Raw genomic sequence first — 16197 nt, forward strand, 5'->3', positions numbered from 1 at the left:
TAAAGGGGTTAACTAGTAGGACAGTTTTATAGAGCGGCGATACTAAATATGTGTACTTTTATTGTTTTGGGCTTTTTTATTTCCAAAAAATGAATTTATTAGGGAATTTTTTTTTTACATTTATTTAGCGATTTTTTTCTAAATTATTTTTACACTTTTTTTTTTTTTTTTTTTTTTTTACACTTTATTACTTTCTCCCGGGGGGGACATCACTGTCTTGTGTCAGATCGCTGATCTGACACGTCACACAGCGCTGTGACAGATCAGCGATCTGACAGGCAGTGAAGCAGGCTTCCTCATGCCTGCTCTCTGCAGGCACAAAGGAAGCCGCCTCCCTGCAGGCCCCCGAAGGCCCACGCGGCCATATTGGATTCGGGGACCTGCAAGGAAGGAGGCCCCCGCAGCAGCGCTGCACATCGCGCTGCTGCAGGGGTCTCAGGGAAGCACGGAGGGAGCCCCCTCCCTTTTGTTGCTTCCCTAAACCTCCGGTACACTGCGATCATGTTTGATCGCAGTGTGCCGGGGTTAATGTTTCGGGGGCGGTCCGTGACCACCACTAACACATAGTGCCGGGTGTCAGCTGTGATAATCAGCTGACACCCGGCCGCGATCAACGGTGCCCCCCCCTAGGGGTGCTGCTGATCTCAATGACGTACTATCCCGTCCCCGGTCATAGGGGCCCGGGTACCATGGACAGGATAGTACGTCATATGTCAGAAAGGGGTTAAAGTGTGCAAAGTCCAGTTCAGGATTTTGTAGGGCCATTATGCACAGTTGTGTCCTTTGATTGTTAGACTGGAGTCCCTCTATAAACTGCTCCATTAGCAATTATCTTCATCTTGCATGCTCTCAGGGTCAACCTGCTTTACGGCCCGTAGCGCGTCCTGAAGGTTAAGGGCATAGTCCCGTATACTGTCCTGCACCCTTTGTTTGCATCCAAAGAATCTCATTTTTTTCTCTGCTGCAGTGCGGTGTCAAAAGTGTCCTTCAGTCTGGCCAAGATTTGTTTGACAGTTTCTTTATCAGTGTCCGGCCAGGACTTTACTTCCCTCTGGGCCGCACCAGTTAACTGGCCAATGAGGATACTGACTTTTTGACTCTCAAACAGGGGGTACATTTTGAACAAACTACATAGTCTTTCCTTAAAATCGCTCAGGGTGTGCAACTCCCCTGAGTACTGCAGCAACCAGGCCGCTCCTGGTATATATGGCATTGATAGCGGCATTAGGGAGGCTGCAGCTGCTACCGCCGCTGAATCTCCACCCAAGTTGGGCATTTTCTTCCTCCCTCAGTGAACCGCAGCCAAGCTCCGTTTACCTTTACCGTTGTCAACAGCTGCTCTCTGACAGGCTGGATTGAGCGCCTCCTTGTCTCCAAATCGGATCTTCATGCTTTTCACTCACTCACCATAGAGCGCAGCTCCAGCTTCACTTCGCCCACTGACATCAGAGCGCAGGCAGGGCTTCACGTCATGCTCTCTTTCTGGCTCCGCCCACGATGGCACACCCCTCTGTGCTCGCACACACTGTATGACGCAGTTATGGCGGTTATTTGAAAGCTCATTAAAGTCTCTAGCACACAATTTAATAATGTCTCTGGCACATAGTATCCTGCTTTGCCGGGCTCCTAGTACCCAGCTTTGCTAGGCTCGATAATCCTGTTCATGACGCCAAGTTTGGAGCACCCCACAGAGCCTTAGGTTACTCAGTACCGGGACGGTCAGGTTCTTTAAAGGGGATGTCACGGTGGCAGTGACCCGGTCCGTGGCTCTGAGCGTCCAGTAATTAAAAATAGAGGACAATTATGTGGTGTTTGGTCGTGGCGCCAGCCATGGTGTTCGGCAATGGGCGGCTGACGTTGCGGTTTTGGTCCACTGGGGCTGTTGGTGACGCAGCAAAGATGGTTCAGCTCCCCACGGGTAGAGCGGGGCCCCAGGGCAAATATATTTAATTGTTCATATGGCGGTGAACTTTGGGGTGCAGAGGAAAAGTGAAGGACACAGGGAGGTGCGGTTTTCTTTACCTTTTACTTGAACGTAAATGGAATCTGGGGTACCACACACAGATGATGGATTGAGTCCAGCTTGTCTGGGGCATTCAGAGGATCCAGCCTGCCAGGTGTGGTTGGGGACCTTCCTTCTGCGCTCTCTTTTCATGTCTCTGCTGCTTGTAGCTAAGCTGCGACCCTCTCCTGCGTGATGATTGCTAACCTGTATGGCTGACAGCGTGAGCCTATATCACAGGCACTGTCTTGTTCACTGTTAGCCCCAGGCTCTTGGTCTGCTGCCGTGCCTTCAAGTGTTCAGTGTGGCCAAAGAACTTGCAGTCCCCTGCACTCCAGATTTGGCTGTCAGGGCATAAATCTCTTGCCCAGCCAAGGACTTTGGTGTCCTTTTTTATCAGCGCTTCGCTTTGGGGTCAGCTATACGCAATTTTAGCTCCCCAGAGCCCTTGTCTCTGCTCCTGTACCTTCCCCCTCCACAGACCAACTCCCACCGTCTCTAACTGTCTTGTCATGAGCTCCAACTGCTCCCGTTTCCATAGCAACTCTCTTGTTTACTCTCTCAGCTGTCTTTTTACTGACTCACTATCCCCACCTGCTGGCCAGAATTTATAAGGAAGTTCCCCTTTCTCACCTGCAGTAGGAATCGTCATGTACACTGTGTTACCTGGCATGGGGACCCCCCTCTTGCCTCCAGGCATGACATCACCCCTTAGAGGGAGGCAATGTCACTATGGCAACCGGACTCTGGGGTGCCACAAATATTAGATGCTTCATGGAGTTCACCCAATTTTCATACATAAAAAAATGGTTTTATTTATCAATGCTTCAGTGCGATTTTTTTGGCCTGCAAAAAAAAAGTCGCATGCCTTTTTTTACAGAAAAAATCAACTTCCACTATAAAGTCCATCCATCGCTAGGAATATTGACTTAAAACTTTTTTTTGAGACTTGCCTGGACTCTGTTGCATTTATTTGCAGCATTTTTCTACTGGTGCGTAATATTATCTACATTAATATTTTTGCAATTCAAGAGACAGAAGAGAGATGATGTCTGATGTCATCCAGGTAAATGATACATATTACTAAAGTGATGACATAATAACTCACCAGTTATAAGCTTTGGTTTCAGTCAGTCCTTATTTACTCTTTATAGTCTCCAGATTGGTCTTCTTTTCCCGGACGGGAGCCTTCTTCCTCCCATCCAGGATATGTGCACTGATAGTGAAGAAATATTTGCCCTAACCTGAACTGGAGGACGATCTCAGTAAGGATCTTTTTTTTTTCCAAGTTAATGATTAAGTTGATATAATTGTTGATCTGGATGATATACTGTATATTATAACTGATGACCACTAATGCCTGGATATTGGGCATGGAGCAAGGAGCAAGGCTGAGCTCCACCAATGTTTTTCAACAGATAAAAGAAGGACCTTGTCATGGTTTTGCTGCACACAATTTATGGATGTATATACTGGAAATAGATAGATTACTTATCCATAAATTGTGCAAACGTTTCCTACAAATGTCTTTTTAATTGTAGAAGTTTCACTTCGCCTTGAATAAAGTCAATCATCTCTATCAGTGGGATATGAACCAGAAGAATCTGGACATTTCCTTCTTTGTAAACCCAATAATATCCACATCTTCATCACACTTCATATTTACTGTTTTATTGTTGTTACATAGATTGGAATCAGAATAATTCTGGATTATAAGACGAGATCACAGAAATAAGTGACAGAATCATCCACATACTGAATATAACAGGGATTCTTCTTAGAGTTACAGGGTTGATGATAAACCAGAACTCGAGGACGTCGTAAAAACATTATCTTCTTTATTTATTCAACATCACACAAGATAAACAAGATAAACCGGAGTCTTTAAGTTTATATTGTCTATTATGTTTCATGTTGCATAAACAAAGAAGGTAATGATTTTACGACGTCATCAAGTGCTAGTTTATTATCAACTCTGCAAAAATTTACCATACCCTGGAACCACAGCCCACACCTTGCTGCAAGGCTGCTTAATGAATGGTGTGGGATTATGTACATAGGAGGATTGAACTGATTAAGTGGTTTCTTCCTATACTTCTTCTTAATTTCCTAAACTGAAAATGGGGAAGACTTGGTGTCAGTAGACCATTCAGAGTGATCAACGACGCTGTAGGCAATATTCATGCCAACTCCATCTAAACTTGCCCAAATATTCATTTCTGATCCACCCTGTCCTAGATGAGTGGCAGAAAGAGGGGTTTTTATAGAAAGTCATTAACATGGTATTGAATAGGTTTTCTAGGGTCTATTCTACTTGGTCTTCTAGGATCTATTCTACTTGGTCTTCTAAGGTCTATTCTACTTGACTTTCTAGGGTCTATTCTACTTGGTCTTCTAGGGCCTAATCTATATGGTGTTCTAGGGTCTATTCTACTTGGTCTTCTAGGGCCTAATCTATATGGTGTTCTAGGGTCTATTCTACTTGGTCTTCTAGGGTCTATTCTACTTCGTCTTTGAGGGTCTATTCTACTTCATGGCTCTTTTACAAATACCCTTATAATGCTCACACATATGATAATATACAGATACATGCTGAAGCTACTAACAAATTAATCTAACATTTCATGGCAATAATCAACAAGGGACTAAACGTTTATGTCCACCGTGTGGACCAGTACTGTAGAACTATAAAGGAGCTGTGGCTATTCTAAGGGAACAGGACAATCTTCTTTCTTCACACACTTAAAATTAGAAAATATATAGCCGTCATCACAGACACATGAAGGAGCAGTGTCATAGATATCAGGGCTATGTCCTTCTTCACAGTTTGGTTGGCAGGTGGATGCATTAGGCTCATAGTGCATGTTAGCTTCACATTTTCCTTCGCAATCTTCAGGCTTGACGCAGCCTGCAGGGGATGGGATAAGCCCGGAATCACATCTACAGCCATAATATTCATGGTAGGTACAGAGTTTCCCCTGATAGAAAGGACTGCTACAGGTTGTATCACAGCCAGTAATGAGTCCGTAATGAGTGTTTGAAGGGCAAACTAGAACCAAAGAAGATGAAAATCTCATGTTAAAGAATTGTTACCAACCACAAAGTCCACTTTAGTCAATTACAATTTTTTTCTGACATTTTTGGCACAAGCACTGCAGGGTGAATATTGGCAACCTCCCACGTTCATATGTAGTGACTAACAACAAATAACTAGAGCTTGTTGGGTCTCCCATGTGATTAGGGTTTACCTCACACGATCAGTATATTTACGGAATGTGTCAATCGGCTTCATCAGGAACTTATTTGGATGGGTTGATAATTGGGAAACGCAAGTTCATAAGAAAACTCACTCCAGATTATTGGCCCAACTAAACAGGCTGGTAAAACCATAATTTGTCTAGTGCAACTATTTTGTAAGCCAGCTTTACAATTATTGTTATCCACAGCACATCGTCGTGTGTAAACAGCAGATGAGCTGCCAAGAACAATGACGGTTCATGTGCACAGAACTATTAATGATCATTCTGTGCATATAGAATTCTGGTCAATCGGCAGTCATTTAACAGCCATGATTGTGCCGTGTAAACCAGTCATTAATAAAGGATCCTGATCACAGCCACTTTTTTACAGTCGGCTCATGGCCTCAGAGGAAGTTCTCATGCCACAGTGGCCACTGGAGGAGTTTTGCAGCAGCCCTCCCCTCGCATCATTTCTAGCAGCTTCCTCATTTCTGTCACTTTGCAGCAGGTTTCTCCTTTCTCGTTCTCTATCTTTACAGCAGCTCGTCCCTATTTCTAAGTTTGGGCAGCAGCTCTCCCCTTTCTCTTGTCATTTCTAGCAGCGTTCTCTATATTCTTTATATAGCAGCTCTCTCTTTTCTTATCTTTGCAGTAGCTTTTCCCTCTCTCTTCCTAATGTTGTGCAGTAGCTCTCCCCTTTCTCTTGTCATTTCTAGCAGCGTTCACTATACTCTTTATATAGCAGCTCTCTCTTTTCTTAGCTTTGCAGTAGCTTTTCCCTCTCTCTTCCTAATGTTGTGCAGCAGCTCTCCCCTTTCTCTTGTCATTTCTAGCAGCGTTCACTATACTCTTTATATAGCAGCTCTCTCTTTTCTTATCTTTGCAGTAGCTTTTCCCTCTCTCTTCCTAATGTTGGGCAGCAGTTCTTCCCCTTCTCTTGTCATTTCTAGCAGCGTTCACTATACTCTTTATATAGCAGCTCTCTCTTTTCTTAGCTTTGCAGTAGCTTTTCCCTCTCTCTTCCTAATGTTGTGCAGCAGTTCTTCCCCTTCTCCTGCACTCTCCTTTTACAGCAACTCTCCACTTTCTCCTTCTCTACAATTGCAGCAGCTCATCCAAGTCTCTGGTCATTTTTAGCAGCTCTCTCTCTATGCAGCAGTTTTCTCCTCTCTATTGTTCTCTTTTCCTTTTTCTGCAGAAGCTGTCCCGTCATGACTCTGGACAGGATGGTGCTGCCTCCATCCTGGTCAGGTCAGGGTTAATTTTAGTCCACCTCTTTGGTTCTGGGGTGGCCATTTAGCGTTGGCAGTTCCTGGATTGTGTGTCGGTGACACGTCTGTATACTCGGCTTGTGGTTGCTGACCCAGGTTTACGTTGTGCCTCTGTGCTTGTGTGTCTTGCTGTGTATGACTTGGTTCTGTTCCCTGACTGCTGCCTTTGCATTCTGCTTTGTACTGCTCTGTCTCTCCTGGTAATCAGAACTCATGGCTTGTCCCTGTTTACTCTGTGTCTTATCCTTCGGTACATTGCTCCCTCCTGGCTTTGACCCTCGGCTCTCCTTGACTACGTTTTCTGTTTGTGCTCTGCACCCTGTGTGAGTAGAGAATCGTGTGCACTAACTACTAAGGAAGGTGCCGTAGTAGGGTCCCACACCATGAAGTAATAAAAATAAACTAGGCACTCAACTTAAAGTCCCCTGGCTTATTTACCATTGGGGATTTTCCTCTTTTAACGCCCCATACTTTTGTGAAAGTGACAATACTGAGACGTGCCTCACTAAATATCCACAGGATTCCCACGAATCCCTGACACTCCTGTATCGTTTTTAATTATAAAGGCCAAATGCAGCCGAAACGCTTTGCCTTGACTGCACCCTGTGTGGTCAGTGTCCCTGCATTCACATGCGGTGGCTCCGCCCCCTGGTGAAGTGACTGCTCAGTGCCAGGTCCTGAACTGCATTAGTTTAAGGTCCTTGAGCTTGGCGTGCCTTGTTTCTGCACTCCCTAGATTTATGCAAGTGCCCCCGATAGGCAGCACCAGTGACATCTTAGGTGTCATGACATCCCCTTTCTCCTTCACTCACATTTTATAGCAGCTCTCCCCTTTCTCTGTTCTCTTTCTGCAGCAGCTCTCCCCTTTTTCCTGTCCTTTTCTTTTGCACCAGCTCTCTCCTTTGTCCTTTATCTTTCAGCAGCTGCTCTCCTCTTTATTTTGCTCTTTTTGCAGTATCTCTACTCTTTCTCCTTTGTCCTTTTGCAGTAGCTGTCCCCTTTTTCCTGCCCTTTCCTTTTGCAGTGGCTCACCCTTCTCCTGTCCTTTCCTTTTTTAGCAGCTCTCGCCTTTCTCCTTTGTCCTTTTGCAGTAGCTCTCCCCTTTTTCCTGCCCTTTCCTTTTGCAGTGGCTCACCCTTCTCCTGTCCTTTCCTTTTTTAGCAGCTCTCGCCTTTCTCCTTTGTCCTTTTGCAGTAGCTCTCCCCTTTCTCCTGCCCTTTCCTTTTGCAGTGGCTCACCCCTTTCTCCTTTGTCCTTTTGCAGTAGCTCTCCCCTTTCTCTAGCCCTTTCCTTTTGCAGCAGCTCTCGCCTTTCTCCTTTTGCAGTAGCTCTCCCCTTTCTCCTGCCCTTTCCTTTTTTAGCAGCTCTTGCCTTTCTCCTTTGTCCTTTTGCAGTAGCTCTCCCCTTTCTCTAGCCCTTTCCTTTTGCAGCAGCTCTCTGTAGTGAAACCTCCACCAGGGGGAGCTGGTGAGGGAAGAGAGGTTATACACTAAGAGCAGCAACCCTGAGCAACAGCACAGGTGCCACAGGTAACGAGAGAGAATAGTCAGACGAACCGAGTCAGAAACTAGCAGGAGCAGACGTACCAGAAGGAGCAGCAAAACACGTAGTCAAAATACCAAAGCCGAGAGTCAGAAAGCCAGAACATGAGCACGGGGTCCAAAACGTGAGACGAAATACGTGGTCGGGGTACAAGCCAGGGAGTCAGATGCCAGAGAGGGAACGTAACAGCAGAGACGAATACCAAGAGACGGGGTCAGAAATCAGTCCGGGTCATACACGTGAATATCAGTCAAAGGCTGGAGGATCACCAGGGTACAAGGGTCAGCGGCTCTAAACTGCAAGCTTGAGCTATCACTAACACTGGTCAGCAGGCTTTGAGGGATTTAAATAGCCCAGCTAGCTCCAGAACGAGGCTGAGGAGATTAACCCCCGCATGACCAGTCCGGAGTGAAGACAGCAGAAGATAAACTCCGGACTGGACCATGACACTCTCCCCTTTCTCTTGCCCTTTCCTTTTGCAGAAGCTCTCCTCTTTCTCCTTTGTCCTTTCCTTTTGCACCAGCTCTCCCATTTTCCCTGCCCTTTACTTTTATAGCACCTCTCCCCTTTTCTTGACCTTTCCTTTTACAGCAGCACTCCCCTTTCTCATGCTCTTTCCTTTTGCAGCAGCTCTCCCCTTTTTCCTGCCCTTTTTTCACAGCAGGTCTCCCCTTTCTCTTGTCATTTTAGCAGCTTTCTCCTTTTTTCCTAAACAGCTGTTCTCTCCTCTTTCTTATTCTCTTACTTTGAAACAGCTTTCTGTTCTCTCCTTCATTCTCATGGCAGCAGCTTTCTGCTCTCTATTTATCTCTGATTGCATTTTGAATTTACAGCAGTTTTCTCTTTCCTTCTTTTGCAGTAACCCCTCATAACTTTCTCTCTTTTCAACCCCTCTGCCCTCTCCCATTCTTTTTTGCAGCATCTCTTTTTTCCCCTTTTTTCTCACTCTCTATTTACATACAGTGGGAAAAAAAAGTATTTAGTCAGCCACCAATTGTGCATGTTCTCCCACTTAAAAAGATGAGAGAGGCCTTTAATTGACATCATAGGTAGATCACAAGAGAGACAAAATAAGAAAGCAAATCCAGAAAATCACCTTGTCTCATTTGGCAAGATTTATTTTGCAAATTATGGTGGAAAATAAGTATTTGGTCACCTAAAACCATGCAAGAATTCAGGATCTCACAGAACTGTAACACCTTCTTTAAGAGGCTCCTCTGTCCTCCACTCATTACCTGTAGTAATGACACCTGTTTGAACTTGTTATCTGTGTAAAAGACACCTGTGCACAACCTCAGTCACACTCCTAACTCCACTACAATGAAGACCAAAGAGCTGGATGATGTAATCACTCAGCGGCCGGCTGTGCCAGAGAGAGGAAGTTGCCAGTGATGGTGATGCTTCAGCTGCGGGGAAACCTGCAGAGAGGTGAGAGAAGTTGTGTGTGTGTTTTCTGTATGTACAGTATGTGTGTTGTATGTGTGTGGAGATGAGTGGTGGTGTGTGTGTGTGCATGCGCAGCACTGTAGGGGAATGTGCAGAGAGGTGAATGGTGTTGTGTATGTCTGTGTGTAGGTGGAGGAGATGGCAATGATGGGGTAATGGGGAAAAGAGAATGATGGGGTGATGGAGAGGGCAATGATGGGGATGGTGGGGGAGGAGGAAATGATGGAAGTGGTGGAATGGGCAAGGATGAGGATTGTGGGGGAGGAGAAGATGATGGACTTAGTGGAATGGGCAAGGATGGGGATAGTGGGGGAGAAGGCAATGATGGAGGTGGTGGGAAGGGCAATAATGGGGTGGAGGGGGACGAAATGATGGAGGTGGTGGAAAGAACAATGATGGGGTGGTGGGGTAGAATGCAATGATGGTGGTGGTGGAAAGGACAATGATGGGGTGGTGGGGGAGAATGCAATGATGGTGGTGGCGGAAAGGACAATGATGGTGGTAGTGGAAAGGGCAATAATGGGGGTGGTGGGAGAGGAGGAAATGATGGAGGTTGTGGAATGGGCAATGATGGGGTGGGGGAGAGGACAATAATGGGATGCGGGGGGAAGGAGGACAATGAGAGGTGTGGGGGATTGCGATGGGAAGAAAACACTTATAATGGACATAGGAACAGGGAGAGGTGGAGGAAGACATTATTATCATTATGTACTAGATGTGGGCCCAATGCTATCACATCGGGAGGGCAGTGACATCACGATGGGGGCAGCTTTGTGGCGCTGGGAGTTGCGCTGGGGGTGGCGGCCCACCCACCTCTGTGCAGTCACAGCCGGCAGGAAAGACGGTGTTTTGCGGCCTGTGCTGGAGATGGTGTGTGGCGCCACCAGAGGGTGGCCGCACCCCATCTCCAGCACAGGCCGCAAGCCGCGGTCTTTCCTGCCGGCTGTGACTGCACGGAGGCGGGTGGGCAGGCAGTGGTGGGTCCGGCAGTGGATCCAGCAGCGGCGGGGGGTCCGGCGGTCGGTCCAGCAGCGGCGGGGGGTCCTGGCGGTGGGTCCGGCGGCGGCGGGGTCCGGCGGCGGCGGGGTCCGGCGGCGGGTCCAGCGGTGTGGGGGTTCCAGAGGTGTCCCGCTGGTGGTACTGTGGAAGGGCCTGGTACCACCAGCGGGTGCCATATTGGAATACCTATCACTTGGGTATTCCAATATGGCAGTCGGCGTACTTCCGGGGCGGTGCGGTGGATAGTGGGATTCGAGGACATCCAGACGGAAGTGGATGACAGACAATTTAAGGCAATTATATAAATAGATAACACAGACCCTTAGCATATAGTGTACTCACTAATTCTGTATAACACCATCCTTAGTTACATTGTTTCATCTTTTATTATGTATAACACCGTCCCTTATTACGTACCGTCCTCTCTAGTTATATATGGTGCCGTCCCTTATTATATAGCTTCCTCTGCTGTTATGTACTGTGCTGTCTCTTACATAGTGTATTCTTGTTAATTTTGTTATTCACAGTGCCCTCTTTTATTACATAGTCCCCTCTCTTTTTAGATATAAAATGACTGCTGATGGAGGAGCGACCAGTCCATAAGCTCCTCCATTAAAAAAGAAGCTTTCCCATGCTCCATCAGCCATCATTGCATTATACAGCTAACAAGACAAGATGGTATGTAATAAAAACCAGGACTCTATACCGTATAATCCAATATGTAAGGGACTGTACATAACATGAGAGAGCGCTGTATAATAAGGGATGGTAATATACATAATATAGGAGACCATGTAATATACAGTGGGGAAAAAAAGTATTTAGTCAGTCAGCAATAGTGCAAGTTCCACCACTTAAAAAGATGAGAGGCGTCTGTAATTTACATCATAGGTAGACCTCAACTATGGGAGACAAACTGAGAAAAAAAAATCCAGAAAATCACATTGTCTGTTTTTTTTTCATTTTATTTGCATATTATGGTGGAAAATAAGTATTTGGTCAGAAACAAAATTTCATCTCAATACTTTGTGATATATCCTTTGTTGGCAATGACAGAGGTCAAACGTTTTCTGTAAGTCTTCACAAGGTTGCCACACACTGTTGTTGGTATGTTGGCCCATTCCTCCATGCAGATCTCCTCTAGAGCAGTGATGTTTTTGGCTTTTCGCTTGGCAACACGGACTTTCAACTCCCTCCAAAGGTTTTCTATAGGGTTGAGATCTGGAGACTGGCTAGGCCACTCCAGGACCTTGAAATGCTTCTTACGAAGCCACTCCTTCGTTGCCCTGGTGGTGTGCTTTGGATAATTGTCATGTTGAAAGACCCAGCCACGTTTCATCTTCAATGCCCTTGCTGATGGAAGGAGGTTTGCACTCAAAATCTCACGATACATGGCCCCATTCATTCTTTCATGTACCCGGATCAGTCGTCCTGGCCCCTTTGCAGAGAAACAGCCCCAAAGCATGATGTTTCCACCACCATGCTTTACAGTAGGTATGGTGTTTGATGGATGCAACTCAGTATTCTTTTTCCTCCAAACACGACAAGTTGTGTTTCTACCAAACAGTTCCAGTTTGGTTTCATCAGACCATAGGACATTCTCCCAAAACTCCTCTGGATCATCCAAATGCTCTCTAGCAAACTTCAGACGGGCCCGGACATGTACAGGCTTAAGCAGTGGGACACGTCTGGCACTGCAGGATCTGAGTCCATGGTGGCGTAGTGTGTTACTTATGGTAGGCCTTGTTACATTGGTCCCAGCTCTCTGCAGTTCATTCACTAGGTCCCCCCGCGTGGTTCTGGGATTTTTGCTCACCGTTCTTGTGATCATTCTGACCCCACGGGGTGGGATTTTACGTGGAGCACCAGATCGAGGAAGATTATCAGTGGTCTTGTATGTCTTCCATTTTCTAATTATTGCTCCCACAGTTGATTTCTTCACTCCAAGCTGGTTGGCTATTGCAGATTCAGTCTTCCCAGCCTGGTGCAGGGCTACAATTTTGTTTCTGGTGTCCTTTGACAGCTCTTTGGTCTTCACCATAGTGGAGTTTGGAGTCAGACTGTTTGAGGGTGTGCACAGGTGTCTTTTTATACTGATAACAAGTTTAAACAGGAGACATTACTACAGGTAATGAGTGGAGGAAAGAGGAGCCTCTTAAAGAAGAAGTTACAGGTCTGTGAGAGCCAGAAATCTTGATTGCTTGTTTCTGACCAAATACTTATTTTCCACCATAATATGCAAATAAAATGAAAAAAAAAACAAACAATGTGATTTTCTGGATTTTTTTTTCTCAGTTTGTCTCCCATAGTTGAGGTCTACCTATGATGTAAATTACAGACGCCTCTCATCTTTTTAAGTGGTGGAACTTGCACTATTGCTGACTGACTAAATACTTTTTTTCCCCACTGTATATACATCTATGTGTGTGTGTGCCTATATATATATATATATATATATACTGTGTATATATATATATATATATATATATATACTGTATATCTAAATATATAGATATATACATACTGCTAAAAAAAAAATAAAGGGAACACATCCTATATATCACTGAATGACAAATTCCAGTTGCCAAAATTTATTCATTACACATGTAATGCATTGAGAGCAATAAAACATAAAAATGATTATTGTAAATTAAAATTAATATGAGGTGTGATTGACTTGGAGTTAGATGGTGTTTAAGTGTTCCCTTTATTTTTTTGGAGCCGTTGAGCAGTGTATACAATATATATATATATATATATATATATATATATATATATATATATATTAGCTTTGCCGCCATGAAAGGAAGGGAGCCCAGACACATTTCTTGCACAGGGGCCCCAAGCTGTCAGTGTCCGCCCCTGACCAGGACTCTCCAGATCTCAACTCCATAGAAAACCTTTGGAGGGATTTGAAAGTCCGTGCTGCCCAGCGACAGGCCCAAAACATCACTGCTCTAGAGGAGATCTGTATGAAGGAATGGGACAACATACCACTAACAGTGTGTGCCAACCTTGTGAAGACTTACAGGAAACGTTTGACCTCTGTCATTGCCAACAAAGGATATATAACAAAATATTGAGATTAACTTTTGCTAATGACCAAATACTTATTTTCCACCATAATTAGAAAAATAAATCTTGCCAAATCAGACAAGGTGATTTTCTGGATTTGTTTTCTCATTTTGATTCTCATAGTTGTGGTCTACCTATGATGTCAATTACAGGCCTCGCTCATCTTTTTAAGTGGGAGAACTTGCACAATTGGTGGCTGACTAAATACTTTTTTCCCACTGTCTCTTTTCCTTAACAATTGAAAATTCTGCTCACCTGTTTTCTTTATACTGTAACAGTCGGTCTGCCACTGTAACACTGTAATGAGATTAAAAAGCTTTTATTATTATGATGATTACTATTTTGCAACTATTATTTTTGTCTGTGTAATTATATATATATATATTATTCACGGATCAGATAAATAACAGCTAATGAAGTACAGATGTGAAATAAGACTCACCTGCCATCAAGAAGACTACAGAAAGTGTCAGGAAGCCCATGTCTTCTGTAGATTGGAGACTGCAAGTGACTTGTTATAATATCACAATTCTGGGATGGTCGTCTATGTACTGTTGAACAGAGTTCTCCGTTGTGCCATTTATAGGACCAGATCCGTAATATTTGCATACATCATTACATATCTGTTCATTATTACATTGTGCAACATGTCCTTAAATGAAGCAATAATAAAATGTGATGAAACAAGGAAGGATGAGATGTCTCATAATTAATAAATACTAGCTTGGCCCGTGCAAAATTTTCACACATTGGTCATCGGGGGCGCAAGCAATTTCAGAAAAAGCAAGCTGGCCAAATGAATCATAGAATCATAGAATCATAGAATCATAGAATCGTAGAGTTGGAAGGGACCTCCTGGGCCATCTGGTCCAACCCCCTGCTCAAAGCAGGATTCGCTAAATCATCCCAGTCAGATGTCTGTCCAGCCTCTGTTTGAAGACTTCCATTGAAGGAGAACTCACCACTTCTCGTGGCAGCCTGTTCCACTCATTGATCTATGTATTTCATGAGCTGATGAACACAGACAGGTATTTATATATATAAAAAAAAATAAAAAACAAAAAACAAATCTGAACTGAGAAAAGTAAGTTAATGTGTATGCACAATGTAAGTGCATATTAACACATGACCATTAACCAGAGAAAACAAAAAACACAAATATCCTGAACTAAAAAGTAAAAAATGTATACTGCAAATAATGCATAAAGGTAATAATAATAATAATGGTATTTAGTAAACATAATTTTGATCAAAATAATGTACAAGCCATCCCGCCACGTCACGGCAACCCTTGTGGGACAGTCCTACTCTAGTATTTAAAACCTTTTCACTTGCCAAGTGGCGTGAATGTGAATAAGGGTCGAGCGGCTGAACCACTAGTAACAGCTTAGGCCAGACTGGATGGCTTTCCCAGCTCAGAAAGAGGGCGGTCACACCCAAATATGCACTGAATGCACAATGAAATGAATAAAAAACAAATCTGAACTGAGAAAAGTAAAGGTATTTATATATGTAGAATGGTAATACAATAAATTGTTTTTATAAGTAGAGCCCAGAAAATGTTTTCCGGTTGAGGTGCCACCTGCAGGTCATTGTGTCTTTCTGCAGGTTTATGAAAATTAATGTTTAAACTGTATTTAGTGATAAAATTGTGAATGTGTGTTTTTTTTTAGCTGCTTTCTTGCTGAAGGGAGCAAGTTTACCTTTCAAATGGTGTATCGTGTGTGCTGGGGCGAAGTATTCAGCGAAAAAGCAGTGCATGTTTACAAATGTGTTGGTAGTGTGCTTTGGGGTACAGTGGTGCCACCTGCAGGTCATTTTTCCTTACTGTAGGTTTATGAAAATTAATGTTTAAACTGTATTTTGTGATCAAATCGTGGATGTGTGGTTTGTTTGGCTATTTTCTTGCTGAAGGGGGCAAGTTTACCTTTCAATTGGTGTATCATTTGTGTGTGTGGGTGCAGTATGACCGGAGATACAAAGGAATCACCGAAAAACAGTGTTTAGAAATAATAGCATACATACCTTATTTTATACAAAAGGGCTCAGATTCTTCCAGCTACAAAATAGATGTCCAACTTTGGTCTTAAAGGTAATGTGTCATAAAAAATGTAGTTTTGTAAATCAGGTTTAACATTTTGTTTCCATATCACAGTCTTTAGAATCTTGCAATTTTCACACTGGACACTGGGGCGGTTTTAGACTCTCTCCTCCTGTTTCAGCAAATCCACATGTACATTTGCAGCAAGGAACAGACTCACACCCTTACTTTTGCATTGAAGCATCTATTGAGCATGTGCAAAGGTCATTGTGAAAATTGCAATACTACCTAATTTTGTTGTTAATGTAGATCAATTGTGGGGAAACAAACAAAAGGTTTCATACAATACGTGGAACACATAAACTTGAGTTAATCTCCACAAAGAAACCAAGTGAACTGCACTAGAGCGTTGCTTCAATCACTATTAAATGTGATGAATAATCCTTTTAAACTGATTAAAACAGCACACTTGTGTAAGAAGGTGAGACAAGACGGAGTCAGCGGTGTGCGGTGCCCTTTAAGGCCGGAGCTATCGGGGCTTTCACCACTGCTAGCGGGGGGAGATTTCCCCTGGGAGGGAGA

General features: G+C 44.0%; 1 long non-coding RNA gene across 2 annotated transcripts in view; it reads right to left on the reverse strand.

The window, feature by feature from the left end:
- Positions 1 to 3657: 3657 nt before the first annotated feature.
- The window catches only part of LOC141085250 (uncharacterized), a 69194-nt gene continuing 56654 nt past the window's right edge, over positions 3658 to 16197 (reverse strand). Inside the window, exons 2-4 of one of the 2 annotated variants that reach the window (XR_012231247.1) lie at positions 14017 to 14226; positions 13830 to 13871; positions 3658 to 5051 (exon numbers count right to left, since the gene is read on the reverse strand). This is a non-coding gene — a long non-coding RNA (uncharacterized lncRNA). Of the gene's footprint in view, positions 5052 to 13829; positions 13872 to 14016; positions 14482 to 16197 lie in introns of those variants that run through there. The other variant, XR_012231246.1, reaches the window with a different exon arrangement.

The sequence above is a fragment of the Dendrobates tinctorius genome, unplaced genomic scaffold (assembly GCF_039654945.1).
Source record: "Dendrobates tinctorius isolate UK_male_01 unplaced genomic scaffold, ASM3965494v1 ptg000028l, whole genome shotgun sequence".
Lineage (NCBI taxonomy): Eukaryota > Metazoa > Chordata > Amphibia > Anura > Dendrobatidae > Dendrobates > Dendrobates tinctorius.